This window comes from Taudactylus pleione, unplaced genomic scaffold (assembly GCF_031769625.1).
Source record: "Taudactylus pleione unplaced genomic scaffold, aTauple2 ptg000190l, whole genome shotgun sequence".
Lineage (NCBI taxonomy): Eukaryota > Metazoa > Chordata > Amphibia > Anura > Myobatrachidae > Taudactylus > Taudactylus pleione.
This window is the reverse complement of record NW_028284592.1, coordinates 8,476,437-8,494,235: the sequence shown is the minus strand read 5'-3', so window position 1 is coordinate 8,494,235 and position 17,799 is coordinate 8,476,437. Positions and strand designations below refer to the sequence as shown.

The window sequence follows — 17,799 nt, the reverse complement described above, 5'->3', positions numbered from 1 at the left end:
GCATGGACATTGCACCTTTGAAAAAGTAATTTTGGTTAATTAGTTTTATCCAATTTTTATGAAACTCAGTTTTTTCATGTGTCAGGATGGCTGAGCGGTCCAAGGCACTGCGTTCAGGTCGCAGTCTCCTCTGGAGGCGTGGGTTCAAATCCCACTTCTGACAGTGTTCTTCCTTTTCTTCTTTGTTCTACAATGTCTCTTCCTTGTTGCTTGTGAAGAGAAATACTTAAGATATTCACTGCAAATCTGTTTCACAAACCACTTTGAAGAATAATCAACCTTCCATTATTTCTGCTTTATACCAATCAAAGAAAATGTTGCATTCTTCCCTAAAAATATGGACTTAAATACTACTTCAGACATCAATATTATATGTATTTTTTTCTTTGGTCAACATTTTTTCATATACTGAGTTTGCAAAATAAAATATCCCCCAACTTCTGAATCAGGGCTCCATATCTCAGGAGTAAGAACACTGCTCTTTTAAGCCAGTGGTCATGAACACAAACCCTACTTGTACACTCCTTCATAGCATCCAATCAAGCCCGTAAGCCAAAATCATTAGCCAGTTCTTGGAAAGTTCATAAATGTCTTTTCTATGGTGAGTGAAAATCCACAAGACAACAAATTCTAGACACTTGGAATCCAATCCTGAATAAAGCGAAAAAAAATAATTACCGCATTTTTCCTTGGCATTCTATGAATTAGAAAAATAGATACTGCACATCCCCTTTTCAATGTATTTTGGAAACTGCCACATTTGGAGTAATGATTTTCTTTCAATGCAGCTCTCAATCAATCAATACAAAATTCAGGCATTAATTGTAGAGCATGTGAAGATGTTATTTGTGTCAAGCATTTTCTCAAATATTTGGAAAATCCTAAACTATAGGTAATTCCGTGTTAATGTTATTTTTACAATATCTTTTTGATTTATCCAACTTTAAGCATCTTTGAAAACTAATTGAAAAAGCAATTTACTACTAATATTTGAATCAATAGTTTCAACAGCAGCATGGACATTGCACCTTTGAAAAAGTAATTTTGGTTAATTAGTTTTATCCAATTTTTATGAAACTCAATTTTTTATGTGTCAGGATGGCTGAGTGGTCCAAGGCACTGCGTTCAGGTCGCAGTCTCCTCTGGAGGCGTGGGTTCAAATCCCACTTCTGACAGTGTTCTTCCTTTTCTTCTTTGTTCTACAATGTCTCTTCCTTGTTGCTTGTGAAGAGAAATACTTAAGATATTCACTGCAAATCTGTTTCACAAACCACTTTGAAGAATAATCAACCTTCCATTATTTCTGCTTTATACCAATCAAAGAAAATGTTGCATTCTTCCCTAAAAATATGGACTTAAATGCTACTTCAGACATCAATATTATATGTATTTTTTTCTTTGGTCAACATTTTTTCATATACTGAGTTTGCAAAATAAAATATCCCCCAACTTCTGAATCAGGGCTCCATATCTCAGGAGTAAGAACACTGCTCTTTTAAGCCAGTGGTCATGAACACAAACCCTACTTGTACACTCCTTCATAGCATCCAGTCAAGCCCATAAGCCAAAATCATTAGCCAGTTCTTGGAAAGTTCATAAATGTCTTTTCTATGGTGAGTGACAATCCACAAGACAACAAATTCTAGACACTTGGAATCCAATCCTGAATAGAGCAAAAAAAATAATTACCGCATTTTTCCTTGGCATTCTATGAATTAGAAAAATAGATACTGCACATCCCCTTTTCAATGTATTTTGGAAACTGCCACATTTGGAGTAATGATTTTCTTTCAATGCAGCTCTCAATCAATCAATACAAAATTCAGGCATTAATTGTAGATCATGTGAAGATGTTATTTGTGTCAAGCATTTTCTCAAATATTTGGAAAATCCTAAACTATAGGTAATTCCGTGTTAATGTTATTTTTACAATATCTTTTTGATTTATCCAACTTTAAGCATCTTTGAAAACTAATTGAAAAAGCAATTTACTACTAATATTTGAATCAATAGTTTCAACAGCAGCATGGACATTGCACCTTTGAAAAAGTAATTTTGGTTAATTAGTTTTATCCAATTTTTATGAAACTCAGTTTTTTCATGTGTCAGGATGGCTGAGCGGTCCAAGGCACTGCGTTCAGGTCGCAGTCTCCTCTGGAGGCGTGGGTTCAAATCCCACTTCTGACAGTGTTCTTCCTTTTCTTCTTTGTTCTACAATGTCTCTTCCTTGTTGCTTGTGAAGAGAAATACTTAAGATATTCACTGCAAATCTGTTTCACAAACCACTTTGAAGAATAATCAACCTTCCATTATTTCTGCTTTATACCAATCAAAGAAAATGTTGCATTCTTCCCTAAAAATATGGACTTAAATACTACTTCAGACATCAATATTATATGTATTTTTTTCTTTGGTCAACATTTTTTCATATACTGAGTTTGCAAAATAAAATATCCCCCAACTTCTGAATCAGGGCTCCATATCTCAGGAGTAAGAACACTGCTCTTTTAAGCCAGTGGTCATGAACACAAACCCTACTTGTACACTCCTTCATAGCATCCAATCAAGCCCGTAAGCCAAAATCATTAGCCAGTTCTTGGAAAGTTCATAAATGTCTTTTCTATGGTGAGTGAAAATCCACAAGACAACAAATTCTAGACACTTGGAATCCAATCCTGAATAAAGCGAAAAAAAATAATTACCGCATTTTTCCTTGGCATTCTATGAATTAGAAAAATAGATACTGCACATCCCCTTTTCAATGTATTTTGGAAACTGCCACATTTGGAGTAATGATTTTCTTTCAATGCAGCTCTCAATCAATCAATACAAAATTCAGGCATTAATTGTAGATCATGTGAAGATGTTATTTGTGTCAAGCATTTTCTCAAATATTTGGAAAATCCTAAACTATAGTTAATTCCGTGTTAATGTTATTTTTACAATATCTTTTTGATTTATCCAACTTTAAGCATCTTTGAAAACTAATTGAAAAAGCAATTTACTACTAATATTTGAATCAATAGTTTCAACAGCAGCATGGACATTGCACCTTTGAAAAAGTAATTTTGGTTAATTAGTTTTATCCAATTTTTATGAAACTCAGTTTTTTCATGTGTCAGGATGGCTGAGCGGTCCAAGGCACTGCGTTCAGGTCGCAGTCTCCTCTGGAGGCGTGGGTTCAAATCCCACTTCTGACAGTGTTCTTCCTTTTCTTCTTTGTTCTACAATGTCTCTTCCTTGTTGCTTGTGAAGAGAAATACTTAAGATATTCACTGCAAATCTGTTTCACAAACCACTTTGAAGAATAATCAACCTTCCATTATTTCTGCTTTATACCAATCAAAGAAAATGTTGCATTCTTCCCTAAAAATATGGACTTAAATACTACTTCAGACATCAATATTATATGTATTTTTTTCTTTGGTCAACATTTTTTCATATACTGAGTTTGCAAAATAAAATATCCCCCAACTTCTGAATCAGGGCTCCATATCTCAGGAGTAAGAACACTGCTCTTTTAAGCCAGTGGTCATGAACACAAACCCTACTTGTACACTCCTTCATAGCATCCAATCAAGCCCGTAAGCCAAAATCATTAGCCAGTTCTTGGAAAGTTCATAAATGTCTTTTCTATGGTGAGTGAAAATCCACAAGACAACAAATTCTAGACACTTGGAATCCAATCCTGAATAAAGCGGAAAAAAATAATTACCGCATTTTTCCTTGGCATTCTATGAATTAGAAAAATAGATACTGCACATCCCCTTTTCAATGTATTTTGGAAACTGCCACATTTGGAGTAATGATTTTCTTTCAATGCAGCTCTCAATCAATCAATACAAAATTCAGGCATTAATTGTAGAGCATGTGAAGATGTTATTTGTGTCAAGCATTTTCTCAAATATTTGGAAAATCCTAAACTATAGGTAATTCCGTGTTAATGTTATTTTTACAATATCTTTTTGATTTATCCAACTTTAAGCATCTTTGAAAACTAATTGAAAAAGCAATTTACTACTAATATTTGAATCAATAGTTTCAACAGCAGCATGGACATTGCACCTTTGAAAAAGTAATTTTGGTTAATTAGTTTTATCCAATTTTTATGAAACTCAATTTTTTATGTGTCAGGATGGCTGAGTGGTCCAAGGCACTGCGTTCAGGTCGCAGTCTCCTCTGGAGGCGTGGGTTCAAATCCAACTTCTGACAGTGTTCTTCCTTTTCTTCTTTGTTCTACAATGTCTCTTCCTTGTTGCTTGTGAAGAGAAATACTTAAGATATTCACTGCAAATCTGTTTCACAAACCACTTTGAAGAATAATCAACCTTCCATTATTTCTGCTTTATACCAATCAAAGAAAATGTTGCATTCTTCCCTAAAAATATGGACTTAAATACTACTTCAGACATCAATATTATATGTATTTTTTTCTTTGGTCAACATTTTTTCATATACTGAGTTTGCAAAATAAAATATCCCCCAACTTCTGAATCAGGGCTCCATATCTCAGGAGTAAGAACACTGCTCTTTTAAGCCAGTGGTCATGAACACAAACCCTACTTGTACACTCCTTCATAGCATCCAGTCAAGCCCATAAGCCAAAATCATTAGCCAGTTCTTGGAAAGTTCATAAATGTCTTTTCTATGGTGAGTGACAATCCACAAGACAACAAATTCTAGACACTTGGAATCCAATCCTGAATAGAGCAAAAAAAAATAATTACCGCATTTTTCCTTGGCACTCTATGAATTAGAAAAATAGATACTGCACATCCCCTTTTCAATGTATTTTGGAAACTGCCACATTTGGAGTAATGATTTTCTTTCAATGCAGCTCTCAATCAATCAATACAAAATTCAGGCATTAATTGTAGATCATGTGAAGATGTTATTTGTGTCAAGCATTTTCTCAAATATTTGGAAAATCCTAAACTATAGGTAATTCCGTGTTAATGTTATTTTTACAATATCTTTTTGATTTATCCACATTTAAGCATCTTTGAAAACTAATTGAAAAAGCAATTTACTACTAATATTTGAATCAATAGTTTCAACAGCAGCATGGACATTGCACCTTTGAAAAAGTAATTTTGGTTAATTAGTTTTATCCAATTTTTATGAAACTCGGTTTTTTCATGTGTCAGGATGGCTGAGCGGTCCAAGGCACTGCGTTCAGGTCGCAGTCTCCTCTGGAGGCGTGGGTTCAAATCCCACTTCTGACAGTGTTCTTCCTTTTCTTCTTTGTTCTACAATGTCTCTTCCTTGTTGCTTGTGAAGAGAAATACTTAAGATATTCACTGCAAATCTGTTTCACAAACCACTTTGAAGAATAATCAACCTTCCATTATTTCTGCTTTATACCAATCAAAGAAAATGTTGCATTCTTCCCTAAAAATATGGACTTAAATACTACTTCAGACATCAATATTATATGTATTTTTTTCTTTGGTCAACATTTTTTCATATACTGAGTTTGCAAAATAAAATATCCCCCAACTTCTGAATCAGGGCTCCATATCTCAGGAGTAAGAACACTGCTCTTTTAAGCCAGTGGTCATGAACACAAACCCTACTTGTACACTCCTTCATAGCATCCAATCAAGCCCGTAAGCCAAAATCATTAGCCAGTTCTTGGAAAGTTCATAAATGTCTTTTCTATGGTGAGTGAAAATCCACAAGACAACAAATTCTAGACACTTGGAATCCAATCCTGAATAAAGCGAAAAAAAATAATTACCGCATTTTTCCTTGGCATTCTATGAATTAGAAAAATAGATACTGCACATCCCCTTTTCAATGTATTTTGGAAACTGCCACATTTGGAGTAATGATTTTCTTTCAATGCAGCTCTCAATCAATCAATACAAAATTCAGGCATTAATTGTAGAGCATGTGAAGATGTTATTTGTGTCAAGCATTTTCTCAAATATTTGGAAAATCCTAAACTATAGGTAATTCCGTGTTAATGTTATTTTTACAATATCTTTTTGATTTATCCAACTTTAAGCATCTTTGAAAACTAATTGAAAAAGCAATTTACTACTAATATTTGAATCAATAGTTTCAACAGCAGCATGGACATTGCAGCTTTGAAAAAGTAATTTTGGTTAATTAGTTTTATCCAATTTTTATGAAACTCAGTTTTTTCATGTGTCAGGATGGCTGAGCGGTCCAAGGCACTGCGTTCAGGTCGCAGTCTCCTCTGGAGGCGTGGGTTCAAATCCCACTTCTGACAGTGTTCTTCCTTTTCTTCTTTGTTCTACAATGTCTCTTCCTTGTTGCTTGTGAAGAGAAATACTTAAGATATTCACTGCAAATCTGTTTCACAAACCACTTTGAAGAATAATCAACCTTCCATTATTTCTGCTTTATACCAATCAAAGAAAATGTTGCATTCTTCCCTAAAAATATGGACTTAAATACTACTTCAGACATCAATATTATATGTATTTTTTTCTTTGGTCAACATTTTTTCATATACTGAGTTTGCAAAATAAAATATCCCCCAACTTCTGAATCAGGGCTCCATATCTCAGGAGTAAGAACACTGCTCTTTTAAGCCAGTGGTCATGAACACAAACCCTACTTGTACACTCCTTCATAGCATCCAATCAAGCCCGTAAGCCAAAATCATTAGCCAGTTCTTGGAAAGTTCATAAATGTCTTTTCTATGGTGAGTGAAAATCCACAAGACAACAAATTCTAGACACTTGGAATCCAATCCTGAATAAAGCGAAAAAAAATAATTACCGCATTTTTCCTTGGCATTCTATGAATTAGAAAAATAGATACTGCACATCCCCTTTTCAATGTATTTTGGAAACTGCCACATTTGGAGTAATGATTTTCTTTCAATGCAGCTCTCAATCAATCAATACAAAATTCAGGCATTAATTGTAGAGCATGTGAAGATGTTATTTGTGTCAAGCATTTTCTCAAATATTTGGAAAATCCTAAACTATAGGTAATTCCGTGTTAATGTTATTTTTACAATATCTTTTTGATTTATCCAACTTTAAGCATCTTTGAAAACCAATTGAAAAAGCAATTTACTACTAATATTTGAATCAATAGTTTCAACAGCAGCATGGACATTGCACCTTTGAAAAAGTAATTTTGGTTAATTAGTTTTATCCAATTTTTATGAAACTCAATTTTTTATGTGTCAGGATGGCTGAGCGGTCCAAGGCACTGCGTTCAGGTCGCAGTCTCCTCTGGAGGCGTGGGTTCAAATCCCACTTCTGACAGTGTTCTTCCTTTTCTTCTTTGTTCTACAATGTCTCTTCCTTGTTGCTTGTGAAGAGAAATACTTAAGATATTCACTGCAAATCTGTTTCACAAACCACTTTGAAGAATAATCAACCTTCCATTATTTCTGCTTTATACCAATCAAAGAAAATGTTGCATTCTTCCCTAAAAATATGGACTTAAATACTACTTCAGACATCAATATTATATGTATTTTTTTCTTTGGTCAACATTTTTTCATATACTGAGTTTGCAAAATAAAATATCCCCCAACGTCTGAATCAGGACTCCATATCTCAGGAGTAAGAACACTGCTCTTTTAAGCCAGTGGTCATGAACACAAACCCTACTTGTACACTCCTTCATAGCATCCAGTCAAGCCCATAAGCCAAAATCATTAGCCAGTTCTTGGAAAGTTCATAAATGTCTTTTCTATGGTGAGTGAAAATCCACAAGACAACAAATTCTAGACACTTGGAATCCAATCCTGAATAGAGCAAAAAATAATAATTACCGCATTTTTCCTTGGCATTCTATGAATTAGAAAAATAGATACTGCACATCCCCTTTTCAATGTATTTTGGAAACTGCCACATTTGGAGTAATGATTTTCTTTCAATGCAGCTCTCAATCAATCAATACAAAATTCAGGCATTAATTGTAGAGCATGTGAAGATGTTATTTGTGTCAAGCATTTTCTCAAATATTTGGAAAATCCTAAACTATAGGTAATTCCGTGTTAATGTTATTTTTACAATATCTTTTTGATTTATCCAACTTTAAGCATCTTTGAAAACTAATTGAAAAAGCAATTTACTACTAATATTTGAATCAATAGTTTCAACAGCAGCATGGACATTGCACCTTTGAAAAAGTAATTTTGGTTAATTAGTTTTATCCAATTTTTATGAAACTCAATTTTTTATGTGTCAGGATGGCTGAGTGGTCCAAGGCACTGCGTTCAGGTCGCAGTCTCCTCTGGAGGCGTGGGTTCAAATCCAACTTCTGACAGTGTTCTTCCTTTTCTTCTTTGTTCTACAATGTCTCTTCCTTGTTGCTTGTGAAGAGAAATACTTAAGATATTCACTGCAAATCTGTTTCACAAACCACTTTGAAGAATAATCAACCTTCCATTATTTCTGCTTTATACCAATCAAAGAAAATGTTGCATTCTTCCCTAAAAATATGGACTTAAATACTACTTCAGACATCAATATTATATGTATTTTTTTCTTTGGTCAACATTTTTTCATATACTGAGTTTGCAAAATAAAATATCCCCCAACTTCTGAATCAGGGCTCCATATCTCAGGAGTAAGAACACTGCTCTTTTAAGCCAGTGGTCATGAACACAAACCCTACTTGTACACTCCTTCATAGCATCCAGTCAAGCCCATAAGCCAAAATCATTAGCCAGTTCTTGGAAAGTTCATAAATGTCTTTTCTATGGTGAGTGACAATCCACAAGACAACAAATTCTAGACACTTGGAATCCAATCCTGAATAGAGCAAAAAAAAATAATTACCGCATTTTTCCTTGGCACTCTATGAATTAGAAAAATAGATACTGCACATCCCCTTTTCAATGTATTTTGGAAACTGCCACATTTGGAGTAATGATTTTCTTTCAATGCAGCTCTCAATCAATCAATACAAAATTCAGGCATTAATTGTAGATCATGTGAAGATGTTATTTGTGTCAAGCATTTTCTCAAATATTTGGAAAATCCTAAACTATAGGTAATTCCGTGTTAATGTTATTTTTACAATATCTTTTTGATTTATCCACATTTAAGCATCTTTGAAAACTAATTGAAAAAGCAATTTACTACTAATATTTGAATCAATAGTTTCAACAGCAGCATGGACATTGCACCTTTGAAAAAGTAATTTTGGTTAATTAGTTTTATCCAATTTTTATGAAACTCGGTTTTTTCATGTGTCAGGATGGCTGAGCGGTCCAAGGCACTGCGTTCAGGTCGCAGTCTCCTCTGGAGGCGTGGGTTCAAATCCCACTTCTGACAGTGTTCTTCCTTTTCTTCTTTGTTCTACAATGTCTCTTCCTTGTTGCTTGTGAAGAGAAATACTTAAGATATTCACTGCAAATCTGTTTCACAAACCACTTTGAAGAATAATCAACCTTCCATTATTTCTGCTTTATACCAATCAAAGAAAATGTTGCATTCTTCCCTAAAAATATGGACTTAAATACTACTTCAGACATCAATATTATATGTATTTTTTTCTTTGGTCAACATTTTTTCATATACTGAGTTTGCAAAATAAAATATCCCCCAACTTCTGAATCAGGGCTCCATATCTCAGGAGTAAGAACACTGCTCTTTTAAGCCAGTGGTCATGAACACAAACCCTACTTGTACACTCCTTCATAGCATCCAATCAAGCCCGTAAGCCAAAATCATTAGCCAGTTCTTGGAAAGTTCATAAATGTCTTTTCTATGGTGAGTGAAAATCCACAAGACAACAAATTCTAGACACTTGGAATCCAATCCTGAATAAAGCGAAAAAAAATAATTACCGCATTTTTCCTTGGCATTCTATGAATTAGAAAAATAGATACTGCACATCCCCTTTTCAATGTATTTTGGAAACTGCCACATTTGGAGTAATGATTTTCTTTCAATGCAGCTCTCAATCAATCAATACAAAATTCAGGCATTAATTGTAGAGCATGTGAAGATGTTATTTGTGTCAAGCATTTTCTCAAATATTTGGAAAATCCTAAACTATAGGTAATTCCGTGTTAATGTTATTTTTACAATATCTTTTTGATTTATCCAACTTTAAGCATCTTTGAAAACTAATTGAAAAAGCAATTTACTACTAATATTTGAATCAATAGTTTCAACAGCAGCATGGACATTGCAGCTTTGAAAAAGTAATTTTGGTTAATTAGTTTTATCCAATTTTTATGAAACTCAGTTTTTTCATGTGTCAGGATGGCTGAGCGGTCCAAGGCACTGCGTTCAGGTCGCAGTCTCCTCTGGAGGCGTGGGTTCAAATCCCACTTCTGACAGTGTTCTTCCTTTTCTTCTTTGTTCTACAATGTCTCTTCCTTGTTGCTTGTGAAGAGAAATACTTAAGATATTCACTGCAAATCTGTTTCACAAACCACTTTGAAGAATAATCAACCTTCCATTATTTCTGCTTTATACCAATCAAAGAAAATGTTGCATTCTTCCCTAAAAATATGGACTTAAATACTACTTCAGACATCAATATTATATGTATTTTTTTCTTTGGTCAACATTTTTTCATATACTGAGTTTGCAAAATAAAATATCCCCCAACTTCTGAATCAGGGCTCCATATCTCAGGAGTAAGAACACTGCTCTTTTAAGCCAGTGGTCATGAACACAAACCCTACTTGTACACTCCTTCATAGCATCCAATCAAGCCCGTAAGCCAAAATCATTAGCCAGTTCTTGGAAAGTTCATAAATGTCTTTTCTATGGTGAGTGAAAATCCACAAGACAACAAATTCTAGACACTTGGAATCCAATCCTGAATAAAGCGAAAAAAAATAATTACCGCATTTTTCCTTGGCATTCTATGAATTAGAAAAATAGATACTGCACATCCCCTTTTCAATGTATTTTGGAAACTGCCACATTTGGAGTAATGATTTTCTTTCAATGCAGCTCTCAATCAATCAATACAAAATTCAGGCATTAATTGTAGAGCATGTGAAGATGTTATTTGTGTCAAGCATTTTCTCAAATATTTGGAAAATCCTAAACTATAGGTAATTCCGTGTTAATGTTATTTTTACAATATCTTTTTGATTTATCCAACTTTAAGCATCTTTGAAAACCAATTGAAAAAGCAATTTACTACTAATATTTGAATCAATAGTTTCAACAGCAGCATGGACATTGCACCTTTGAAAAAGTAATTTTGGTTAATTAGTTTTATCCAATTTTTATGAAACTCAATTTTTTATGTGTCAGGATGGCTGAGCGGTCCAAGGCACTGCGTTCAGGTCGCAGTCTCCTCTGGAGGCGTGGGTTCAAATCCCACTTCTGACAGTGTTCTTCCTTTTCTTCTTTGTTCTACAATGTCTCTTCCTTGTTGCTTGTGAAGAGAAATACTTAAGATATTCACTGCAAATCTGTTTCACAAACCACTTTGAAGAATAATCAACCTTCCATTATTTCTGCTTTATACCAATCAAAGAAAATGTTGCATTCTTCCCTAAAAATATGGACTTAAATACTACTTCAGACATCAATATTATATGTATTTTTTTCTTTGGTCAACATTTTTTCATATACTGAGTTTGCAAAATAAAATATCCCCCAACGTCTGAATCAGGACTCCATATCTCAGGAGTAAGAACACTGCTCTTTTAAGCCAGTGGTCATGAACACAAACCCTACTTGTACACTCCTTCATAGCATCCAGTCAAGCCCATAAGCCAAAATCATTAGCCAGTTCTTGGAAAGTTCATAAATGTCTTTTCTATGGTGAGTGAAAATCCACAAGACAACAAATTCTAGACACTTGGAATCCAATCCTGAATAGAGCAAAAAATAATAATTACCGCATTTTTCCTTGGCATTCTATGAATTAGAAAAATAGATACTGCACATCCCCTTTTCAATGTATTTTGGAAACTGCCACATTTGGAGTAATGATTTTCTTTCAATGCAGCTCTCAATCAATCAATACAAAATTCAGGCATTAATTGTAGAGCATGTGAAGATGTTATTTGTGTCAAGCATTTTCTCAAATATTTGGAAAATCCTAAACTATAGGTAATTCCGTGTTAATGTTATTTTTACAATATCTTTTTGATTTATCCAACTTTAAGCATCTTTGAAAAATAATTGAAAAAGCAATGTATTACTAATATTTGAATCAATAGTTTCAACAGAAGCATGGACATTGCACCTTTGAAAAAGTAATTTTGGTTAATTAGTTTTATCCAATTTTTATGAAACTCAATTTTTTATGTGTCAGGATGGCTGAGCGGTCCAAGGCACTGCGTTCAGGTCGCAGTCTCCTCTGGAGGCGTGGGTTCAAATCCCACTTCTGACAGTGTTCTTCCTTTTCTTCTTTGTTCTACAATGTCTCTTCCTTGTTGCTTGTGAAGAGAAATACTTAAGATATTCACTGCAAATCTGTTTCACAAACCACTTTGAAGAATAATCAACCTTCCATTATTTCTGCTTTATACCAATCAAAGAAAATGTTGCATTCTTCCCTAAAAATATGGACTTAAATACTACTTCAGACATCAATATTATATGTATTTTTTTCTTTGGTCAACATTTTTTCATATACTGAGTTTGCAAAATAAAATATCCCCCAACGTCTGAATCAGGGCTCCATATCTCAGGAGTAAGAACACTGCTCTTTTAAGCCAGTGGTCATGAACACAAACCCTACTTGTACACTCCTTCATAGCATCCAGTCAAGCCCATAAGCCAAAATCATTAGCCAGTTCTTGGAAAGTTCATAAATGTCTTTTCTATGGTGAGTGAAAATCCACAAGACAACAAATTCTAGACACTTGGAATCCAATCCTGAATAGAGCAAAAAATAATAATTACCGCATTTTTCCTTGGCATTCTATGAATTAGAAAAATAGATACTGCACATCCCCTTTTCAATGTATTTTGGAAACTGCCACATTTGGAGTAATGATTTTCTTTCAATGCAGCTCTCAATCAATCAATACAAAATTCAGGCATTAATTGTAGATCATGTGAAGATGTTATTTGTGTCAAGCATTTTCTCAAATATTTGGAAAATCCTAAACTATAGGTAATTCCGTGTTAATGTTATTTTTACAATATCTTTTTGATTTATCCAACTTTAAGCATCTTTGAAAAATAATTGAAAAAGCAATGTATTACTAATATTTGAATCAATAGTTTCAACAGAAGCATGGACATTGCACCTTTGAAAAAGTAATTTTGGTTAATTAGTTTTATCCAATTTTTAAGAAACTTAGTTTTCTATGTGTCAGGATGGCCGAGCGGTCTAAGGTGCTGCGTTCAGGTCACAGTCTCCTCTGGAGGCGTGGGTTCAAATCCCACTTCTGACAGTGTTCTTCCTTTTCTTCTTTGTTCTACAATGTCTCTTCCTTGTTGCTTGTGAAGAGAAATACTTAAGATATTCACTGCAAATCTGTTTCACAAAAAACTTTGAAGAATAATCAACCTTCCATTATTTCTGCTTTATACCAATCAAAGAAAATGTTGCATTCTTCCCTAAAAATATGGACCTAAATACTACTTCAGACATCAATATTATATGTATTTTATTCTTTGGTCCACATTTTTTCATATACTGAGTTTGCAAAATAAAATATCCCCCAACTTCTGAATCAGGTCTCCATATCTCAGGAGTAAAAACACTGCTCTTTTAAGCCAGTGGTCATGAACACAAACCCTACTTGTACAGCATCCAATCAAGCCCATAAGCCAAAATCATTAGCCAGTTCTTGGAAAGTTCATAAATGTCTTTTCTATGGTGAGTGAAAATCCACAAGACAACAAATTCTAGACACTTGGAATCCAATCCTGAATAGAGCAAAAAAAAATAATTACCGCATTTTTCCTTGGCATTCTATGAATTAGAAAAATAGATACTGCACTTCCCCTTTTCAATGTATTTTGGAAACTGCCACATTTGGAGTAATGATTTTCTTTCAATGCAGCTCTCAATCAATCAATACAAAATTCAGGCATTAATTGTAGATCATGTGAAGATGTTATTTGTGTCAAGCATTTTCTCAAATATTTGGAAAATACTACACTATAGGTAAGTCCGTGTTAATGTTATTTTTACAATATCTTTTTGATTTATCCAACTTTAAGCATCTTTGAAAACTAATTGAAAAAGCAATTTACTACTAATATTTGAATCAATAGTTTCAACAGCAGCATGGACATTGCACCTTTGAAAAAGTAATTTTGGTTAATTAGTTTTATCCAATTTTTATGAAACTCAGTTTTTTATGTGTCAGGATGGCTGAGCGGTCTAAGGCACTGCATTCAGGTCACAGTCTCTTCTGGAGGCGTGGGTTCAAATCCCACTTCTCACAGTGTTCTTCCTTTTCTTCTTTGTTCTACAATGTCTCTTCCTTGTTGCTTGTGAAGAGAAATACTTAAGATATTCACTGCAAATCTGTTTCACAAACCACTTTGAAGAATAATCAACCTTCCATTATTTCTGCTTTTTACCAATCAAAGAAAATGTTGCATTCTTCCCTAAAAATATGGACTTAAATACTACTTCAGACATCAATATTATATGTATTTTTTTCTTTGGTCAACATTTTTTCATATACTGAGTTTGCAAAATAAAATATCCCCCAACGTCTGAATCAGGGCTCCATATCTCAGGAGTAAGAACACTGCTCTTTTAAGCCAGTGGTCATGAACACAAACCCTACTTGTACACTCCTTCATAGCATCCAGTCAAGCCCATAAGCCAAAATCATTAGCCAGTTCTTGGAAAGTTCATAAATGTCTTTTCTATGGTGAGTGAAAATCCACAAGACAACAAATTCTAGACACTTGGAATCCAATCCTGAATAGAGCAAAAAATAATAATTACCACATTTTTCCTTGGCATTCTATGAATTAGAAAAATAGATACTGCACATCCCCTTTTCAATGTATTTTGGAAACTGCCACATTTGGAGTAATGATTTTCTTTCAATGCAGCTCTCAATCAATCAATACAAAATTCAGGCATTAATTGTAGATCATGTGAAGATGTTATTTGTGTCAAGCATTTTCTCAAATATTTGGAAAATCCTAAACTATAGGTAATTCCGTGTTAATGTTATTTTTACAATATCTTTTTGATTTATCCAACTTTAAGCATCTTTGAAAAATAATTGAAAAAGCAATGTATTACTAATATTTGAATCAATAGTTTCAACAGAAGCATGGACATTGCACCTTTGAAAAAGTAATTTTGGTTAATTAGTTTTATCCAATTTTTAAGAAACTTAGTTTTCTATGTGTCAGGATGGCCGAGCGGTCTAAGGTGCTGCGTTCAGGTCACAGTCTCCTCTGGAGGCGAGGGTTCAAATCCCACTTCTGACAGTGTTCTTCCTTTTCTTCTTTGTTCTACAATGTCTCTTCCTTGTTGCTTGTGAAGAGAAATACTTAAGATATTCACTGCAAATCTGTTTCACAAAAAACTTTGAAGAATAATCAACCTTCCATTATTTCTGCTTTATACCAATCAAAGAAAATGTTGCATTCTTCCCTAAAAATATGGACCTAAATACTACTTCAGACATCAATATTATATGTATTTTATTCTTTGGTCCACATTTTTTCATATACTGAGTTTGCAAAATAAAATATCCCCCAACTTCTGAATCAGGTCTCCATATCTCAGGAGTAAAAACACTGCTCTTTTAAGCCAGTGGTCATGAACACAAACCCTACTTGTACAGCATCCAATCAAGCCCATAAGCCAAAATCATTAGCCAGTTCTTGGAAAGTTCATAAATGTCTTTTCTATGGTGAGTGAAAATCCACAAGACAACAAATTCTAGACACTTGGAATCCAATCCTGAATAGAGCAAAAAAAAATAATTACCGCATTTTTCCTTGGCATTCTATGAATTAGAAAAATAGATACTGCACTTCCCCTTTTCAATGTATTTTGGAAACTGCCACATTTGGAGTAATGATTTTCTTTCAATGCAGCTCTCAATCAATCAATACAACATTCAGGCATTAATTGTAGATCATGTGAAGATGTTATTTGTGTCAAGCATTTTCTCAAATATTTGGAAAATACTACACTATAGGTAATTCCGTGTTAATGTTATTTTTACAATATCTTTTTGATTTATCCAACTTTAAGCATCTTTGAAAACTAATTGAAAAAGCAATTTACTACTAATATTTGAATCAATAGTTTCAACAGCAGCATGGACATTGCACCTTTGAAAAAGTAATTTTGGTTAATTAGTTTTATCAAATTTTTATGAAACTCAGTTTTTTATGTGTCAGGATGGCTGAGCGGTCTAAGGCACTGCGTTCAGGTCGCAGTCTCCTTTAGAGGCGTGGGTTCAAATCCCACTTCTGACAGTGTTCTTCCTTTTCTTCTTTGTTCTACAATGTCTCTTCCTTGTTGCTTGTGAAGAGAAATACTTAAGATATTCACTGCAAATCTGTTTCACAAACCACTTTGAAGAATAATCAACCTTCCATTATTTCTGCTTTATACCAATCAAAGAAAATGTTGCATTCTTCCCTAAAAATATGGACTTAAATACTACTTCAGACATCAATATTATATGTATTTTTTTCTTTGGTCAACATTTTTTCATATACTGAGTTTGCAAAATAAAATATCCCCCAACTTCTGAATCAGGGCTCCATATCTCAGGAGTAAGAACACTGCTCTTTTAAGCCAGTGGTCATGAACACAAACCCTACTTGTACACTCCTTCATAGCATCCAATCAAGGCCATAAGCCAATATCATTAGCCAGTTCTTGGAAAGTTCATAAATGTCTTTTCTATGGTGAGTGAAAATCCACAAGACAACAAATTCTAGACACTTGGAATCCAATCCTGAATAGAGCAAAAAAAATAATTACCGCATTTTTCCTTGGCATTCTATGAATTAGAAAAATAGATACTGCACATCCCCATTTCAATGTATTTTGGAAACTGCCACATTTGGAGTAATGATTTTCTTTCAATGCAGCTCTCAATCAATCAATACAAAATTCAGGCATTAATTGTAGATCATGTGAAGATGTTATTTGTGTCAAGCATTTTCTCAAATATTTGGAAAATCCTAAACTGTAGGTAAATTCCATGTTAATGTTATTTTTACAATATCTTTTTGATTTATCCAACTTTAAGCATCTTTGAAAAATAATTGAAAAAGTAATTTATTACTAATCGGGGTATCCGAGCGGTCTAAGGTGCTGCGTTCAGGTCGCAGACTCCTCTGGAGGCATGGGTTCAAATCCCTCTTCTGACAGTGTTCTTCTTTGTTCTACAATGTCTCTTCCTTGTTGCTTGTGAAGAGAAATACTTAAGATATTCACTGCAAATCTGTTTCACAAAAAACTTTGAAGAATAATCAACCTTCCATTATTTCTGCTTTATACCAATCAAAGAAAATGTTGCATTCTTCCCTAAAAATATGGACTTAAATACTACTTCAGACATCAATATTATATGAATTTTTTTCTTTGGTCAACATTTTTTCATATACTGAGTTTGCAAAATAAAATATCCCCCAACTTCTGAATCAGGGCTCCATATCTCAGGAGTAAGAACACTGATCTTTTAAGCCAGTGGTCATGAACACAAACCCTACTTGTACACTCCTTCATAGCATCCAGTCAAGCCCATAAGCCAAAATCATTAGCCAGTTCTTGGAAAGTTCATAAATGTCTTTTCTATGGTGAGTGACAATCCACAAGACAACAAATTCTAGACACTTGGAATCCAATCCTGAATAAAGCAAAAAAAATAATTACCGCATTTTTCCTTGGCATTCTATGAATTAGAAAAATAGATACTGCAAT

At 33.8% G+C, this 17,799-nt stretch overlaps 12 non-coding genes across 12 annotated transcripts; all 12 read left to right on the top strand.

Moving 5' to 3' along the window:
- The first annotated feature begins 80 nt into the window (after positions 1-80).
- Positions 81-163, top strand: TRNAL-CAG (transfer RNA leucine (anticodon CAG)). The gene has a single exon. It is a non-coding gene; the product is annotated as a tRNA-Leu (tRNA).
- Positions 164-1,092: 929 nt separating this feature from the next.
- TRNAL-CAG (transfer RNA leucine (anticodon CAG)) lies at positions 1,093-1,175 on the top strand. The gene has a single exon. It is a non-coding gene; the product is annotated as a tRNA-Leu (tRNA).
- A 929-nt stretch (positions 1,176-2,104) lies between these two features.
- On the top strand, positions 2,105-2,187 carry TRNAL-CAG (transfer RNA leucine (anticodon CAG)). The gene has a single exon. It is a non-coding gene; the product is annotated as a tRNA-Leu (tRNA).
- Positions 2,188-3,117: 930 nt separating this feature from the next.
- TRNAL-CAG (transfer RNA leucine (anticodon CAG)) lies at positions 3,118-3,200 on the top strand. The gene has a single exon. It is a non-coding gene; the product is annotated as a tRNA-Leu (tRNA).
- A 1,942-nt stretch (positions 3,201-5,142) lies between these two features.
- TRNAL-CAG (transfer RNA leucine (anticodon CAG)) lies at positions 5,143-5,225 on the top strand. The gene has a single exon. It is a non-coding gene; the product is annotated as a tRNA-Leu (tRNA).
- A 930-nt stretch (positions 5,226-6,155) lies between these two features.
- On the top strand, positions 6,156-6,238 carry TRNAL-CAG (transfer RNA leucine (anticodon CAG)). The gene has a single exon. It is a non-coding gene; the product is annotated as a tRNA-Leu (tRNA).
- Positions 6,239-7,167: 929 nt separating this feature from the next.
- TRNAL-CAG (transfer RNA leucine (anticodon CAG)) lies at positions 7,168-7,250 on the top strand. The gene has a single exon. It is a non-coding gene; the product is annotated as a tRNA-Leu (tRNA).
- Positions 7,251-9,192: 1,942 nt separating this feature from the next.
- On the top strand, positions 9,193-9,275 carry TRNAL-CAG (transfer RNA leucine (anticodon CAG)). Its single transcript has one exon. It is a non-coding gene; the product is annotated as a tRNA-Leu (tRNA).
- Positions 9,276-10,205: 930 nt separating this feature from the next.
- On the top strand, positions 10,206-10,288 carry TRNAL-CAG (transfer RNA leucine (anticodon CAG)). Its single transcript has one exon. It is a non-coding gene; the product is annotated as a tRNA-Leu (tRNA).
- Positions 10,289-11,217: 929 nt separating this feature from the next.
- TRNAL-CAG (transfer RNA leucine (anticodon CAG)) lies at positions 11,218-11,300 on the top strand. Its single transcript has one exon. It is a non-coding gene; the product is annotated as a tRNA-Leu (tRNA).
- A 929-nt stretch (positions 11,301-12,229) lies between these two features.
- TRNAL-CAG (transfer RNA leucine (anticodon CAG)) lies at positions 12,230-12,312 on the top strand. The gene has a single exon. It is a non-coding gene; the product is annotated as a tRNA-Leu (tRNA).
- A 929-nt stretch (positions 12,313-13,241) lies between these two features.
- On the top strand, positions 13,242-13,324 carry TRNAL-CAG (transfer RNA leucine (anticodon CAG)). The gene has a single exon. It is a non-coding gene; the product is annotated as a tRNA-Leu (tRNA).
- Positions 13,325-17,799: the final 4,475 nt, after the last annotated feature.